The sequence below is a fragment of the Ambystoma mexicanum genome, chromosome 13, assembly GCF_040938575.1.
Source record: "Ambystoma mexicanum isolate Mex_15411 chromosome 13, UKY_AmexF1_1, whole genome shotgun sequence".
NCBI classification, from domain to species: Eukaryota; Metazoa; Chordata; class Amphibia; order Caudata; family Ambystomatidae; genus Ambystoma; species Ambystoma mexicanum.
Genome location: NC_090938.1, coordinates 342,560,558 through 342,575,116, shown reverse-complemented (window position 1 = coordinate 342,575,116; position 14,559 = coordinate 342,560,558). Strand labels below are relative to the sequence as shown.

Below are 14,559 nucleotides of genomic sequence, written 5' to 3'. Positions count from 1 at the left end.
AGGGGCAAGGAGTGGGTGGGAATGGCCAAAGAGGTAAGCATGGCCCAAGGCAGTCAATTAGACGATAAACAACCAACAATATTTAACAAATAAATAACCCAAAAAAAAACAAGTCGTGTGTCCCTCTTCACATGTCATCTCCCTCCTACCTGTACTTCAATGCAACGGTTTCGGCTTATAGGTGGTGCTTAAAATGCACAGTAGGCCATGTACCTTCATCGCACCGGTGTTGTATACTAAACTGTTCCCCATGATAGACTGCTCGCCTGGTGTTCGGCAATCTTGGAGCCCCAACCCAACACCCTGACACAGCGATCGCCAAAAGGAAATAAAAATGTGCTGAAATGCTCCAGCCGGGCTTCTTAGTCCTGCTCTCTAAGAGGAAGGCTGCAGCTCAATAAAACACCTTTTAAGAAGTAAACAAAAAATTGTATTCAATATATTATATGTTATTTCTTAAAGTGAAAAACCCCATTTTATGTCTCTCACTTGTTGCATGTTTCGCGTTTATGTGGCATGCATGTCGAGTACTCCTTGGCACGCCTATCACTCAGGCCTTATCTGTTTCATATCTGTATGGCACTTTTGGGGTTGATCTGGGTACAGATCATCCTCTCCCGCGGATTTAACACTGAAGAGCACCGAGCACATAAAATGGTACAATACTAAAAAGTGAAAACAGTCTAAATCTGTTATTTGCGCATGAAAATGTGAGTGCTATAGTACAATAAATGAGATGCTTGGTCCGTAGAACTCGCCAGAAAATACGTGCAGAGAGTTGCAATCCGGGCAGTATCTGATGCCAAATGCGTTCTTTGTGTGTATGTATTGTTTTCAATAAAGTATTTAAAAATGAGCCTTCTTTAACACATGTCACACGCCTGCTTATTGTGTGTTGGTAGCGTTTTTCCTACCTCTCGCTGTAAAAATGAGAACAAAGTTTCTCGTGATGTCTCAGGCAGCCCGACCTGAGCCTCTGGTTCGTAACAAAAGTGCTGAATGCAGCTCACAGTGCAGCAGCGGGCCAGTGGCGCAATGGATAACGCGTCTGCCTACGGAGCAGAAGATTCCAGGTTCGACTCCTGGCTGGCTCGTTCAAATGCTGCCTTTTTGTTCTGTATTTAAAAATGAGCCTTCTCACGCAAGGCACTCGAAAGCTCATTGTGTGTTTGTAGTCACTGTTGCAGCGTGTTTCTACCTCTACTCGGGAGAAAAAATGGGAACTACGTTATTTCTCATGATGTCTCTAACACATGGCACACGCCTGCTCATTGTCAGTTCGTAGGCGTGTTTTCAACCACCTCTCCTTATAAAAATGAGAACTAAGTTGCTCATGATGGCTCAATCCGCATGATGAGCCTCTGCGTAGTAACAAAAGTGCTGATTCCAAGAGTCACTGCAGCAGAGGGCCAGTGGCGCAATGGATAACCCGTCTGCCTACGGAGCAGAAGATTCCAGGTTCGACTCCTGGCTGGCTCGTTCGCATGCTGCCTTTTTGTTCTAGAAAGTATTTAAAAATGAGCCTTGTCACGCATGGCACACAAAAGCACATTGTTTGTTCGTAGTTAGTGCGTTTTTTCTACCTCTCCTCTGGGAAAAATGAGAACTAAGTTTCTCATGATGGCACACGCTCGCTCACCTGCTCATTGTGGGCTTGTAGCGTTTTTTTCTACCTCTCCTTGTAAAAATGAGAAGTACGTTTCTCACTGTGTCTCAAGCAGGAAACTTCTGTTTCGTTACAAAAGTGCTGACTCCTGCTCACGCTGTAGCAGCGGTCCAGTGGCGCAATGGATAACACATTTGACTAATTCCAGGTTGACTCCTGGCTGGCTCGATCATAGGCTGCCTTTTTGATTTATTCAATATGTATACATGGTCGAAGGCTGCAGACAGGCCCAGTAACAAGAGGAGGGCTTGCTTCTTGGCATCTTTGATATCATCCTGTTGAATCTTTAGGTCCAGTAAGGCCGATTCAGTGCCGTGGCTTGGTTGGAAACCAGATTGGCGCAAGCCCAGGAGATTGTGTGATTCCAGTCAAAACAGGTTCTTCCCTGTTCGTCCAAAACCATCAAGGACCACATTGACACCCTTGCTCTGAATCTGGCCGACTTCTGTAACCATTCCATCACCTGTGGAATCTTCCCCTCCACTCTGAAGCATTCTCTTGTGCACCCTCTTCTCAAAAATTCCACAGCCGACCCCTCCGGCCCGGCTAACTTCGCAGGTTTCTATCACTCCTTTCCAGGGCAAACTCTTGGAAAAGCTGACCATCTCCCAGCTTAATCTTCACACCGACTCTGTTGGTTGTCTCCATGACCATCAGCCTGGCTTCAGAGCTGTCAGAAGCATGGAAACTGCTCTCCTGAACACCTGTGAAGACCTGCTGTCCAACCATGACTCTAACATCCCTTTTGGGTCCTCATCCTACTCGATTTCTCTTCTGCCTTTGACACGGTCAACCATGCCATCCTGCTCAACTGTCTCCGTGATAAGCCGGGTATCACTGATCAGGCCCTGGCCTGGATGACCTCTTTCCACTCTGATCGGCCCTCCCAGGTCCAACTTGGGTCCTTCCTTTTCGCCATCTCATTCTCTACTTGTGGTGTTCCCCACGGGTCTAACCTCTCTCCCTGGCTGTTCAACCAATACCTGGCACCCATTTCCCACCGCATTGCAGCTCTCTGCTTCAACTTTCAGTGCTATGCGGATGACACTCTGCTTGTTTTCAGGCTTCCCTCCCTCATCTCTGACCGTCTGTCTGCCATCCAGGACTGGTCTGCCGCCAATGATCTCTGCCTTAATCCCATTTAGGCAGAGATTCTCCTCATCGGCACACCTGCACCCTCCTTTCCTGCCACTCTCTGGCCGGCCTCCCTTGGCCCTCTTCCTGCTCCCACCTTTGAGGCTAAGAACCTTGGGGTCATCTTCGACTCCACACTCTCCTTTTCTTCTCACATCTCTGACATCTCTAAGAAGTCAAACTACCAACTGTACATTTGCAGAGGTATTGTTCCTTTCCTCTCCTTCCCCCAGAAGCTTACTGTATCTAGAGCTCTGATTCTCTCTAGGCTAGACTACTGCAACAGCCTCTTTCTAAATCTGCCTGCTTCTTCTCTCTGTCCTCTGCAACTCATCCAGAACAGGACTGCAAGACGTTTCCTTGGTCTGAAGCCCAGGGATCGTATCTCTCCAGCCCTGAAATCTTTTCATTGCTCCCAGTGGCTGCAAGGGTTAAATTCAAGTCCCTCTGCATTGTCCACAAGGCTTACTGGGGCCTGGGTCCAAAATACCTTCAACTCTCCCTCCGTAAATACCTTCCCACTCGAGCTCTTTTCTCCTCCACCTCCAACTCCCTCAGGGCCGGTCGCTTCTCCAAGCAACGAGTTGGGGGTAGATCTCTTTCCTCAGCTGGGGCCTCCCTCTGGAACAGCCTGCCTGCCACACTGAAACTTGAGGAGAACCATCTCTGGTTCCGGAAGCACCTCAAGACCTTCCTCTTTGCTTCTGCCTTTGCTCTTCCGCTCCCCTGCTGATCTGTCTGCTTCAGCTCCGTGCACCTGGCTACCCTCTGATTTCGGGCCAAGGTCCCTGCCCACCCAGCCGCACACCTGCACTGCCTCCTGGCAACCCTTGCACGCAATCCTTGCACTTGGGTCTGTATCTGTAACCCTACAGTGCCCTTACCTGCACTTATCAGACACCCCTTGTCTGCGCTTTAAACCTCGCACTTGCCACCCTGCTGGCTGCGCTACCAGTTGTTGTTGTTTTTATCCCTTCCTAGGCACGTTCCACCTCGCCCCTCTCCTTGCACTTTCCTCCCTCCCTCTCCCCTGCACTTGAGCATTCTCAATGTCACTGGGCCTAGGAAGATCGCTGTTTTGTCCTCCCTTCTTCCCCTCCCTTGCCTCGTCACGCTCTGAAACACGCGTGTATGAGTACGATTCAAATACAATATCATGTCATATCATAGCAGGAATCTATAGATCTGAAGATACGCAACTCCTTCAATCATTCATTGCAAACAGTAACAAACAAGGATAATTCCTCAGTGGTGTGATGGAGGCCCTTAACAGGTCTGAGGGATGTCCCCAACATCTGGAACACGATTTATCCTCCCATTACACCACTAATGAAACTTCTTTGCCTTCTCCATTGTTCAGGACGTTTTGGCATGTGCCAATTTGCACTGGACGCAGATCCCCTGCCGCTGAGGCCTCTTGGCCATGACCTTTTAGCACTGCTATGATTTGGCAAGTGAAGAATCACAACATAGGGCCACCACTAGATGCAATGTGATGTACGCTATCTGCCAAGATGGGCTACGTGCTACATGCCAACATACAGAAAGCGGAGTCTTTACTTTTTGAAGGGTCTTCCCGTGAAAGGGCTGTTTGGCGCTTACATGGCAGAATGCATGGACCTCAGAATAGAATACTTTGTGCATCTACCTACATCCGAAGAGACACTGTCAAAGGCGTGCCTGTTCACTTTGACTGCCTGTCTGATCTTGAACAACTAGCGTAGGTCTGGGGTAAGTTGAAGACTCAACAAACACGTACCTTAACTCGGTAGTGATCTGAAGATATGGAAAGGCTGGGCGAAATCTATTGGGATCAAAGGACCTCGTGTCACCTTGCCAGTCTACAGTGGTTTGATGGATAGGGGTACAGTGGGGTGGGGCAGTGGGTAGGGTAGGTCTACAGTGGTGTGGGATATTGTGGGTAGCGAAGAGTGGGGTAGGTGTAGAGTGGTTTGGGGTATAGTCAGTGGTGGTAGAGTAGGGTGGGGATAAGGGTAGATTGGGTGAGAGGGGAGAGGTGGGAATAGAGGGGGTGGGGTAGTGAGTTAAGGACAGGTAGAATTGGGTAAGATTTTTGTTATTATACCGGTAGCCATTTACAGCGGCAATTAAGCCATTAACTCACAGCAGACTGCTTAGAAACAACATAGATACCAGGCGTTGAGTTTTGGGTGGGAGGGGCAAGGAGTGGGTGGGAATGGCCAAAGAGGTAAGCATGGCCCAAGGCAGTCAATTAGACGATAAACAACCAACAATATTTAACAAATAAATAACCCAAAAAAAACCAAGTCGTGTGTCCCTCTTCACATGTCATCTCCCTCCTACCTGTACTTCAATGCAACGGTTTCGGCTTATAGGTGGTGCTTAAAATGCACAGTAGGCCATGTGCCTTCATCGCACCGGTGTTGTATACTAAACTGTTCCCCATGATAGACTGCTCGCCTGGTGTTCGGCAATCTTGGAGCCCCAACCCAACACCCTGACACAGCGATCGCCAAAAGGAAATAAAAATGTGCTGAAATGCTCCAGCCGGGCTTCTTAGTCCTGCTCTCTAAGAGGAAGGCTACAGCTCAATAAAACACCTTTTAAGAAGTAAACAAAAAATTGTATTCAATATATTATATGTTATTTTCTTAAAGTGAAAAACCCCATTTTATGTCTCTCACTTGTTGCATGTTTCGCGTTTCTGTGGCATGCACGTCGAGTACTCTTTGGCACGCCTATCACTCAGGCCTTATCTATTTCATATCTGTATGGCACTTTTGGGGTTGATCTGGGTACAGATCATCCTCTCCCGCGGATTTAACACTGAAGAGCACCGAGCACATAAAATGGTACAATACTAAAAAGTGAAAACAGTCTAAATCTGTTATTTGCGCATGAAAATGTGAGTGCTATAGTACAATAAATGAGATGCTTGGTCCGTAAAACTCGCCAGAAAATACGTGCAGAGAGTTGCAATCCGGGCAGTATCTGATGCCAAATGCGTTCTTTGTCAGATGTTTGTATGTATTGTTTTCAATAAAGTATTTAAAAATGAGCCTTCTTTAACACATGTCACACGCCTGCTTATTGTGTGTTGGTAGCGTTTTTCCTACCTCTCGCTGTAAAAATGAGAACAAAGTTTCTCGTGATGTCTCAGGCAGCCCGACCTGAGAATCTGGTTCGTAACAAAAGTGCTGAATGCAGCTCACAGTGCAGCAGCGGGCCAGTGGCGCAATGGATAACGCGTCTGCCTACGGAGCAGAAGATTCCAGGTTCGACTCCTGGCTGGCTCGTTCAAATGCTGCCTTTTTGTTCTGTATTTAAAAATGAGCCTTCTCACGCAAGGCACTCGAAAGCTCATTGTGTGTTTGTAGTCACTGTTGCAGCGTGTTTCTACCTCTACTCGGGAGAAAAAATGGGAACTACGTTATTTCTCATGATGTCTCTAACACATGGCACACGCCTGCTCATTGTCAGTTCGTAGGCGTGTTTTCAACCACCTCTCCTTATAAAAATGAGAACTAAGTTGCTCATGATGGCTCAATCCGCATGATGAGCATCTGCGTCGTAACAAAAGTGCTGATTCCAAGAGTCACTGCAGCAGAGGGCCAGTGGCGCAATGGATAACGCGTCTGCCTACGGAGCAGAAGATTCCAGGTTCGACTCCTGGCTGGCTCGTTCGCATGCTGCCTTTTTGTTCTAGAAAGTATTTAAAAATGAGCCTTGTCACGCATGGCACACAAAAGCACATTGTTTGTTCGTAGTTAGTGCGTTTTTTCTACCTCTCCTCTGGGAAAAATGAGAACTAAGTTTCTCATGATGGCACACGCTCGCTCACCTGCTCATTGTGGGCTTGTAGCGTTTTTTTCTACCTCTCCTTGTAAAAATGAGAAGTACGTTTCTCACTGTGTCTCAAGCAGGAAACTTCTGTTTCGTTACAAAAGTGCTGACTCCTGCTCACGCTGTAGCAGCGGTCCAGTGGCGCAATGGATAACACATTTGACTAATTCCAGGTTGACTCCTGGCTGGCTCGATCATAGGCTGCCTTTTTGATTTATTCAATATGTATACATGGTCGAAGGCTGCAGACAGGCCCAGTAACAAGAGGAGGGCTTGCTTCTTGGCATCTTTGATATCATCCTGTTGAATCTTTAGGTCCAGTAAGGCCGATTCAGTGCCGTGGCTTGGTTGGAAACCAGATTGGCGCAAGCCCAGGAGATTGTGTGATTCCAGTCAAAACAGGTTCTTCCCTGTTCGTCCAAAACCATCAAGGACCACATTGACACCCTTGCTCTGAATCTGGCCGACTTCTGTAACCATTCCATCACCTGTGGAATCTTCCCCTCCACTCTGAAGCATTCTCTTGTGCACCCTCTTCTCAAAAATTTCACAGCCGACCCCTCCGGCCCGGCTAACTTCGCAGGTTTCTATCACTCCTTTCCAGGGCAAACTCTTGGAAAAGCTGACCATCTCCCAGCTTAATCTTCACACCGACTCTGTTGGTTGTCTCCATGACCATCAGCCTGGCTTCAGAGCTGTCAGAAGCATGGAAACTGCTCTCCTGAACACCTGTGAAGACCTGCTGTCCAACCATGACTCTAACATCCCTTTTGGGTCCTCATCCTACTCGATTTCTCTTCTGCCTTTGACACGGTCAACCATGCCATCCTGCTCAACTGTCTCCGTGATAAGCCGGGTATCACTGATCAGGCCCTGGCCTGGATGACCTCTTTCCACTCTGATCGGCCCTCCCAGGTCCAACTTGGGTCCTTCCTTTTCGCCATCTCATTCTCTACTTGTGGTGTTCCCCACGGGTCTAACCTCTCTCCCTGGATGTTCAACCAATACCTGGCACCCATTTCCCACCGCATTGCAGCTCTCTGCTTCAACTTTCAGTGCTATGCGGATGACACTCTGCTTGTTTTCAGGCTTCCCTCCCTCATCTCTGACCGTCTGTCTGCCATCCAGGACTGGTCTGCCGCCAATGATCTCTGCCTTAATCCCATTTAGGCAGAGATTCTCCTCATCGGCACACCTGCACCCTCCTTTCCTGCCACTCTCTGGCCGGCCTCCCTTGGCCCTCTTCCTGCTCCCACCTTTGAGGCTAAGAACCTTGGGGTCATCTTCGACTCCACACTCTCCTTTTCTTCTCACATCTCTGACATCTCTAAGAAGTCAAACTACCAACTGTACATTTGCAGAGGTATTGTTCCTTTCCTCTCCTTCCCCCAGAAGCTTACTGTATCTAGAGCTCTGATTCTCTCTAGGCTAGACTACTGCAACAGCCTCTTTCTAAATCTGCCTGCTTCTTCTCTCTGTCCTCTGCAACTCATCCAGAACAGGACTGCAAGACGTTTCCTTGGTCTGAAGCCCAGGGATCGTATCTCTCCAGCCCTGAAATCTTTTCATTGCTCCCAGTGGCTGCAAGGGTTAAATTCAAGTCCCTCTGCATTGTCCACAAGGCTTACTGGGGCCTGGGTCCAAAATACCTTCAACTCTCCCTCCGTAAATACCTTCCCACTCGAGCTCTTTTCTCCTCCACCTCCAACTCCCTCAGGGCCGGTCGCTTCTCCAAGCAACGAGTTGGGGGTAGATCTCTTTCCTCAGCTGGGGCCTCCCTCTGGAACAGCCTGCCTGCCACACTGAAACTTGAGGAGAACCATCTCTGGTTCCGGAAGCACCTCAAGACCTTCCTCTTTGCTTCTGCCTTTGCTCTTCCGCTCCCCTGCTGATCTGTCTGCTTCGGCTCCGTGCACCTGGCTACCCTCTGATTTCGGGCCAAGGTCCCTGCCCACCCAGCCGCACACCTGCACTGCCTCCTGGCAACCCTTGCACGCAATCCTTGCACTTGGGTCTGTATCTGTAACCCTACAGTGCCCTTACCTGCACTTATCAGACACCCCTTGTCTGCGCTTTAAACCTCGCACTTGCCACCCTGCTGGCTGCGCTACCAGTTGTTGTTGTTTTTATCCCTTCCTAGGCACGTTCCACCTCGCCCCTCTCCTTGCACTTTCCTCCCTCCCTCTCCCCTGCACTTGAGCATTCTCAATGTCACTGGGCCTAGGAAGATCGCTGTTTTGTCCTCCCTTCTTCCCCTCCCTTGCCTCGTCACGCTCTGAAACACGCGTGTATGAGTACGATTCAAATACAATATCATGTCATATCATAGCAGGAATCTATAGATCTGAAGATACGCAACTCCTTCAATCATTCATTGCAAACAGTAACAAACAAGGATAATTCCTCAGTGGTGTGATGGAGGCCCTTAACAGGTCTGAGGGATGTCCCCAACATCTGGAACACGATTTATCCTCCCATTACACCACTAATGAAACTTCTTTGCCTTCTCCATTGTTCAGGACGTTTTGGCATGTGCCAATTTGCACTGGACGCAGATCCCCTGCCGCTGAGGCCTCTTGGCCATGACCTTTTAGCACTGCTATGATTTGGCAAGTGAAGAATCACAACATAGGGCCACCACTAGATGCAATGTGATGTACGCTATCTGCCAAGATGGGCTACGTGCTACATGCCAACATACAGAAAGCGGAGTCTTTACTTTTTGAAGGGTCTTCCCGTGAAAGGGCTGTTTGGCGCTTACATGGCAGAATGCATGGACCTCAGAATAGAATACTTTGTGCATCTACCTACATCCGAAGAGACACTGTCAAAGGCGTGCCTGTTCACTTTGACTGCCTGTCTGATCTTGAACAACTAGCGTAGGTCTGGGGTAAGTTGAAGACTCAACAAACACGTACCTTAACTCGGTAGTGATCTGAAGATATGGAAAGGCTGGGCGAAATCTATTGGGATCAAAGGACCTCGTGTCACCTTGCCAGTCTACAGTGGTTTGATGGATAGGGGTACAGTGGGGTGGGGCAGTGGGTAGGGTAGGTCTACAGTGGTGTGGGATATTGTGGGTAGCGAAGAGTGGGGTAGGTGTAGAGTGGTTTGGGGTATAGTCAGTGGTGGTAGAGTAGGGTGGGGATAAGGGTAGATTGGGTGAGAGGGGAGAGGTGGGAATAGAGGGGGTGGGGTAGTGAGTTAAGGACAGGTAGAATTGGGTAAGATTTTTGTTATTATACCGGTAGCCATTTACAGCGGCAATTAAGCCATTAACTCACAGCAGACTGCTTAGAAACAACATAGATACCAGGGGTTGAGTTTTGGGTGGGAGGGGCAAGGAGTGGGTGGGAATGGCCAAAGAGGTAAGCATGGCCCAAGGCAGTCAATTAGACGATAAACAACCAACAATATTTAACAAATAAATAACCCAAAAAAAACCAAGTCGTGTGTCCCTCTTCACATGTCATCTCCCTCCTACCTGTACTTCAATGCAACGGTTTCGGCTTATAGGTGGTGCTTAAAATGCACAGTAGGCCATGTGCCTTCATCGCACCGGTGTTGTATACTAAACTGTTCCCCATGATAGACTGCTCGCCTGGTGTTCGGCAATCTTGGAGCCCCAACCCAACACCCTGACACAGCGATCGCCAAAAGGAAATAAAAATGTGCTGAAATGCTCCAGCCGGGCTTCTTAGTCCTGCTCTCTAAGAGGAAGGCTACAGCTCAATAAAACACCTTTTAAGAAGTAAACAAAAAATTGTATTCAATATATTATATGTTATTTTCTTAAAGTGAAAAACCCCATTTTATGTCTCTCACTTGTTGCATGTTTCGCGTTTCTGTGGCATGCACGTCGAGTACTCCTTGGCACGCCTATCACTCAGGCCTTATCTGTTTCATATCTGTATGGCACTTTTGGGGTTGATCTGGGTACAGATCATCCTCTCCCGCGGATTTAACACTGAAGAGCACCGAGCACATAAAATGGTACAATACTAAAAAGTGAAAACAGTCTAAATCTGTTATTTGCGCATGAAAATGTGAGTGCTATAGTACAATAAATGAGATGCTTGGTCCGTAAAACTCGCCAGAAAATACGTGCAGAGAGTTGCAATCCGGGCAGTATCTGATGCCAAATGCGTTCTTTGTCAGATGTTTGTATGTATTGTTTTCAATAAAGTATTTAAAAATGAGCCTTCTTTAACACATGTCACACGCCTGCTTATTGTGTGTTGGTAGCGTTTTTCCTACCTCTCGCTGTAAAAATGAGAACAAAGTTTCTCGTGATGTCTCAGGCAGCCCGACCCGAGCCTCTGGTTCGTAACAAAAGTGCTGAATGCAGCACACAGTGCAGCAGCGGGCCAGTGGCGCAATGGATAACGCGTCTGCCTACGGAGCAGAAGATTCCAGGTTCGACTCCTGGCTGGCTCGTTCAAATGCTGCCTTTTTGTTCTGTATTTAAAAATGAGCCTTCTCACGCAAGGCACTCGAAAGCTCATTGTGTGTTTGTAGTCACTGTTGCAGCGTGTTTCTACCTCTACTCGGGAGAAAAAATGGGAACTACGTTATTTCTCATGATGTCTCTAACACATGGCACACGCCTGCTCATTGTCAGTTCGTAGGCGTGTTTTCAACCACCTCTCCTTATAAAAATGAGAACTAAGTTGCTCATGATGGCTCAATCCGCATGATGAGCCTCTGCGTCGTAACAAAAGTGCTGATTCCAAGAGTCACTGCAGCAGAGGGCCAGTGGCGCAATGGATAACGCGTCTGCCTACGGAGCAGAAGATTCCAGGTTCGACTCCTGGCTGGCTCGTTCGCATGCTGCCTTTTTGTTCTAGAAAGTATTTAAAAATGAGCCTTGTCACGCATGGCACACAAAAGCACATTGTTTGTTCGTAGTTAGTGCGTTTTTTCTACCTCTCCTCTGGGAAAAATGAGAACTAAGTTTCTCATGATGGCACACGCTCGCTCACCTGCTCATTGTGGGCTTGTAGCGTTTTTTTCTACCTCTCCTTGTAAAAATGAGAAGTACGTTTCTCACTGTGTCTCAAGCAGGAAACTTCTGTTTCGTTACAAAAGTGCTGACTCCTGCTCACGCTGTAGCAGCGGTCCAGTGGCGCAATGGATAACACATTTGACTAATTCCAGGTTGACGCCTGGCTGGCTCGATCATAGGCTGCCTTTTTGATTTATTCAATATGTATACATGGTCGAAGGTTGCAGACAGGCCCAGTAACAAGAGGAGGGCTTGCTTCTTGGCATCTTTGATATCATCCTGTTGAATCTTTAGGTCCAATAAGGCCGATTCAGTGCCGTGGCTTGGTTGGAAACCAGATTGGCGCAAGCCCAGGAGATTGTGTGATTCCAGTCAAAACAGGTTCTTCCCTGTTCGTCCAAAACCATCAAGGACCACATTGACACCCTTGCTCTGAATCTGGCCGACTTCTGTAACCATTCCATCACCTGTGGAATCTTCCCCTCCACTCTGAAGCATTCTCTTGTGCACCCTCTTCTCAAAAATTCCACAGCCGACCCCTCCGGCCCGGCTAACTTCGCAGGTTTCTATCACTCCTTTCCAGGGCAAACTCTTGGAAAAGCTGACCATCTCCCAGCTTAATCTTCACACCGACTCTGTTGGTTGTCTCCATGACCATCAGCCTGGCTTCAGAGCTGTCAGAAGCATGGAAACTGCTCTCCTGAACACCTGTGAAGACCTGCTGTCCAACCATGACTCTAACATCCCTTTTGGGTCCTCATCCTACTCGATTTCTCTTCTGCCTTTGACACGGTCAACCATGCCATCCTGCTCAACTGTCTCCGTGATAAGCCGGGTATCACTGATCAGGCCCTGGCCTGGATGACCTCTTTCCACTCTGATCGGCCCTCCCAGGTCCAACTTGGGTCCTTCCTTTTCGCCATCTCATTCTCTACTTGTGGTGTTCCCCACGGGTCTAACCTCTCTCCCTGGCTGTTCAACCAATACCTGGCACCCATTTCCCACCGCATTGCAGCTCTCTGCTTCAACTTTCAGTGCTATGCGGATGACACTCTGCTTGTTTTCAGGCTTCCCTCCCTCATCTCTGACCGTCTGTCTGCCATCCAGGACTGGTCTGCCGCCAATGATCTCTGCCTTAATCCCATTTAGGCAGAGATTCTCCTCATCGGCACACCTGCACCCTCCTTTCCTGCCACTCTCTGGCCGGCCTCCCTTGGCCCTCTTCCTGCTCCCACCTTTGAGGCTAAGAACCTTGGGGTCATCTTCGACTCCACACTCTCCTTTTCTTCTCACATCTCTGACATCTCTAAGAAGTCAAACTACCAACTGTACATTTGCAGAGGTATTGTTCCTTTCCTCTCCTTCCCCCAGAAGCTTACTGTATCTAGAGCTCTGATTCTCTCTAGGCTAGACTACTGCAACAGCCTCTTTCTAAATCTGCCTGCTTCTTCTCTCTGTCCTCTGCAACTCATCCAGAACAGGACTGCAAGACGTTTCCTTGGTCTGAAGCCCAGGGATCGTATCTCTCCAGCCCTGAAATCTTTTCATTGCTCCCAGTGGCTGCAAGGGTTAAATTCAAGTCCCTCTGCATTGTCCACAAGGCTTACTGGGGCCTGGGTCCAAAATACCTTCAACTCTCCCTCCGTAAATACCTTCCCACTCGAGCTCTTTTCTCATCCACCTCCAACTCCCTCAGGGCCGGTCGCTTCTCCAAGCAACGAGTTGGGGGTAGATCTCTTTCCTCAGCTGGGGCCTCCCTCTGCAACAGCCTGCCTGCCACACTGAAACTTGAGGAGAACCATCTCTGGTTCCGGAAGCACCTCAAGACCTTCCTCTTTGCTTCTGCCTTTGCTCTTCCGCTCCCCTGCTGATCTGTCTGCTTCGGCTCCGTGCACCTGGCTACCCTCTGATTTCGGGCCAAGGTCCCTGCCCACCCAGCCGCACACCTGCACTGCCTCCTGGCAACCCTTGCACGCAATCCTTGCACTTGGGTCTGTATCTGTAACCCTACAGTGCCCTTACCTGCACTTATCAGACACCCCTTGTCTGCGCTTTAAACCTCGCACTTGCCACCCTGCTGGCTGCGCTACCAGTTGTTGTTGTTTTTATCCCTTATTAGGCACGTTCCACCTCGCCCCTCTCCTTGCACTTTCCTCCCTCCCTCTCCCCTGCACTTGAGCATTCTCAATGTCACTGGGCCTAGGAAGATCGCTGTTTTGTCCTCCCTTCTTCCCCTCCCTTGCCTCGTCACGCTCTGAAACACGCGTGTATGAGTACGATTCAAATACAATATCATGTCATATCATAGCAGGAATCTATAGATCTGAAGATACGCAACTCCTTCAATCATTCATTGCAAACAGTAACAAACAAGGATAATTCCTCAGTGGTGTGATGGAGGCCCTTAACAGGTCTGAGGGATGTCCCCAACATCTGGAACACGATTTATCCTCCCATTACACCACTAATGAAACTTCTTTGCCTTCTCCATTGTTCAGGACGTTTTGGCATGTGCCAATTTGCACTGGACGCAGATCCCCTGCCGCTGAGGCCTCTTGGCCATGACCTTTTAGCACTGCTATGATTTGGCAAGTGAAGAATCACAACATAGGGCCACCACTAGATGCAATGTGATGTACGCTATCTGCCAAGATGGGCTACGTGCTACATGCCAACATACAGAAAGCGGAGTCTTTACTTTTTGAAGGGTCTTCCTGTGAAAGGGCTGTTTGGCGCTTACATGGCAGAATGCATGGACCTCAGAATAGAATACTTTGTGCATCTACCTACATCCGAAGAGACACTGTCAAAGGCGTGCCTGTTCACTTTGACTGCCTGTCTGATCTTGAACAACTAGCGTAGGTCTGGGGTAAGTTGAAGACTCAACAAACACGTACCTTAACTCGGTAGTGATATGAAGATATGGAAA

General features: G+C 48.5%; 6 non-coding genes across 6 annotated transcripts; all 6 read left to right on the top strand.

Annotated features, from left to right (window-relative positions):
- Positions 1 to 1,021: 1,021 nt before the first annotated feature.
- Positions 1,022 to 1,094, top strand: TRNAR-ACG (transfer RNA arginine (anticodon ACG)). Its single transcript has one exon. It is a non-coding gene; the product is annotated as a tRNA-Arg (tRNA).
- Positions 1,095 to 1,406: 312 nt separating this feature from the next.
- Positions 1,407 to 1,479, top strand: TRNAR-ACG (transfer RNA arginine (anticodon ACG)). Its single transcript has one exon. It is a non-coding gene; the product is annotated as a tRNA-Arg (tRNA).
- Positions 1,480 to 6,005: 4,526 nt separating this feature from the next.
- TRNAR-ACG (transfer RNA arginine (anticodon ACG)) lies at positions 6,006 to 6,078 on the top strand. Its single transcript has one exon. It is a non-coding gene; the product is annotated as a tRNA-Arg (tRNA).
- A 312-nt stretch (positions 6,079 to 6,390) lies between these two features.
- Positions 6,391 to 6,463, top strand: TRNAR-ACG (transfer RNA arginine (anticodon ACG)). Its single transcript has one exon. It is a non-coding gene; the product is annotated as a tRNA-Arg (tRNA).
- A 4,526-nt stretch (positions 6,464 to 10,989) lies between these two features.
- TRNAR-ACG (transfer RNA arginine (anticodon ACG)) lies at positions 10,990 to 11,062 on the top strand. Its single transcript has one exon. It is a non-coding gene; the product is annotated as a tRNA-Arg (tRNA).
- Positions 11,063 to 11,374: 312 nt separating this feature from the next.
- Positions 11,375 to 11,447, top strand: TRNAR-ACG (transfer RNA arginine (anticodon ACG)). The gene has a single exon. It is a non-coding gene; the product is annotated as a tRNA-Arg (tRNA).
- Positions 11,448 to 14,559: the final 3,112 nt, after the last annotated feature.